Source organism: Petromyzon marinus, chromosome 37 (assembly GCF_048934315.1).
Source record: "Petromyzon marinus isolate PM22_M1 ecotype Great Lakes invasive population chromosome 37, UKy_Petmar_22M1.pri1.0, whole genome shotgun sequence".
NCBI classification, from domain to species: Eukaryota; Metazoa; Chordata; class Hyperoartia; order Petromyzontiformes; family Petromyzontidae; genus Petromyzon; species Petromyzon marinus.
In genome coordinates, this window is record NC_133703.1 from 169,934 (window position 1) to 172,656 (window position 2,723).

At 44.9% G+C, this 2,723-nt stretch overlaps 1 long non-coding RNA gene across 1 annotated transcript; it reads right to left on the minus strand.

The window, feature by feature from the left end:
• Positions 1-296: 296 nt before the first annotated feature.
• LOC142930118 (uncharacterized) lies at positions 297-2,177 on the minus strand. The gene is made up of 2 exons (XR_012946075.1): positions 2,028-2,177; positions 297-1,419 (listed from the first exon to the last, which is right to left on the minus strand). It is a non-coding gene; the product is annotated as an uncharacterized LOC142930118 (long non-coding RNA).
• Between the last annotated feature and the right edge of the window lie 546 nt (positions 2,178-2,723).

Consider the following 2,723-nt stretch of genomic DNA (forward strand, 5'->3'; position numbering starts at 1 on the left):
CCTTACATACTCTAGGAATGTAAGCAGGTTAATGCTTGGATATCCATCACAATCATCACCCCCAAATGTGAAGACATGTCACGAGACTCGCTGACTTTTCTTAAAATACTTGAGAAATACAAATCATAGCTGAATATTTTCAATTCCATGTGTATAAGCCTTTGTCTCAGATTTATTGTAAAATAAATATACATGTACAATATAAACATTCAAATATCAGAAAATATTTAATGTATGTTGAATTTCTTTCACACTGTACATAACCAATCATGCTAAACAAGACATGATAAAAACAATCCAAGTCATGGGTTGCATACAATATGCAACTTTGGTTTATTGATTACAAGTTACATAAAAGGTTCTGAAATTTTACAATACAGGTATAGTGCAATCTAAATAAGCAAATGTACTTTTACAGTGATTTCCCAAATGTTTATAACTACACAAATACTAGCATGTATGTTCCCAATAAAGTAGTCACCTTCCAAAATGGCTAAAACCAAAATAAGTTTAGTTGTGCTCACAATATTTTTCACATATCCGTTCTCTTTCAAGTGACATTTGAGTCTGCATGGATTTGCTGTGCAAAATACTGCTGCAACCATTCACTAACTCCAACCCTGAACGAACTTCATCACATTTTTCCAATACTTTGTTGTGGCACTGCCATTAACAGGGCAATTACTGTGCCCCATGGGCCCCACAAGTAATTGCGATTCACACCACAGCACCTGAAGTACCATTGATGTTTAACAACCATGAATTAGCAGGACCAAGCGAACGTATCCTTCTGAGTACAAACCTCGACCACCGCCTTAAAATGCAGCCATCCTTGTTCTCCTTGATGGTGTCAACCAGCTCTTTCAGACGCGACAGGTGGTACACGGCCCTGAGAAGAGACACGATTGAGAGAAAATGACTTGGTTAACTTATTATCATGGTGGAAGCCAGAAAAATCTCACCAAGTCTCAGGCGGGTTTGGCAGTGATATTTTGCAAATTTCATCAGCGAGTGGTATGTGAGAGGAAATCGGAGAACCCGGTGAAAACAGAGGGAGTAAAATGCAAAACTCCGGATATAGATTCAAGATTCCATTGCTGTATTACTAACTCCTGGTTACCTAGCAGCCAAAATCTATAATATATGCTATTACCAAATAGTCTCCCATCCAAGTAATAACCAGGCTTACCTGCTTAGCTTATAACATTCATAATCTGACATCATACTTAGAGGCGGTGCAGCCTCTATGCTGTGCGTGAGTGTGAATATAAAGATAAATTCACAATGGCGTGGAGGGGTTTTCCCAGGGACGATCAGCCCCTAGGAAGACGTCCGTGTTGAAGCTGCCCGGGGAGGGGGCCTCCAAGCCGAGGGATTCCAACTCCATGCGCGCCCTGCTCAGCAGCTCCTCCAATGAGGCTGTGCATCAAGAATCACGCATCGCACGTCACAACCACAAGGGTGGCCGCTCAGTCGTCTCTGTGAGAAAAGACTGAATATGTACCTGAAAACATATGAAATGTCATCTGCTATATACAGACTATATATATACACACACACACACCTAGGGATCTAAGGTCCTCTGACACGGGCTCCTCGTTGGCTACATTCGTAAGGCCGGAGATGTCCAAATCTTTGAGCCACTCTGGGTACTTTGGTCTGCTTTGCGGGCTCTGAGCGGCACCTGCTCTCTTTGTGCTGGTATCCGTCTCGTGGCTGCTGGTCTGGGAGTCCACATCGCAGTCACGCAGCCAGGCCGGGTACCTGAGCTCAGGAATGCTCGTGATCCCCGACACATCCAGCTCATCCTTTTGGCTTGTCAACCACCTGGGATAGGTACTTGTCGCACAGCCGCCGTTCGGCAAGTGCTCACGCCTAGTTGCTTCACTGCTCCGTAAGTACAACAAAACATTCTTCTGGTTAGAAAAGAAATAATTTTTGGGCTTTGCCGACTCATTTAATGGCATCAGGGCCTTGTTGCTTCTCGCTGTTGAGCTCAACCGTTCAGTTGGCTTATTGCCCCTCACCAATGATGCGCCGAGGCTGTGCGCGGTGACCCCGAGAGATGACCGCTTGCCTCTGTGCGACACTGCGAGGTCTCGGTGGGCGCCAGGCGAGCGGAACAAGGACTTGGAGGAACCGTCAACTGGCGCCTCTAGGAGCTGGTCCGTGGTTAGACTGACCGTCGGGCTATAAGCCATGACCGCTGCAGCGCAGCAGTGAGGCTGCACGTGCCCGAGATGAGGTCCTCCACAGGCAGCATGCCACCTGCAATGTAAGACCCACAGACATTTTACTGGTACACAATGAATTTGCTCTCCCCTAGATTCCTTGACCCCTGAACGGCAATCCTGCAATGTTGCCTTACTTTGCACCATCAGTAACTAATGATGTTATCCATTTGTGGAGTTTGTGAGAATATGGGATAAATCAGTGCATGAGCTGTTATTGTTTAAACTTCAGATGTGTCCAGTCTAGGATCTGCAAATTTTGACACAAAGGTTGGAGGATCACTTAGATTTCACAAACTTTACAAACGCGATAATCAGTGAAGTTGCTGGAAGATGACAGGAGAAAGAAATGCATGCACCGACCTATCTGTTCAGACCTATGCTATCCTCTCATATGCGTGTGCTTACTGTGGATAGTTTTCTCTGACATAAAATCAACTCATTAATGGAATTTGCCAAGCATCCCAGTGTGGGACTCTCACGAAAATGTAT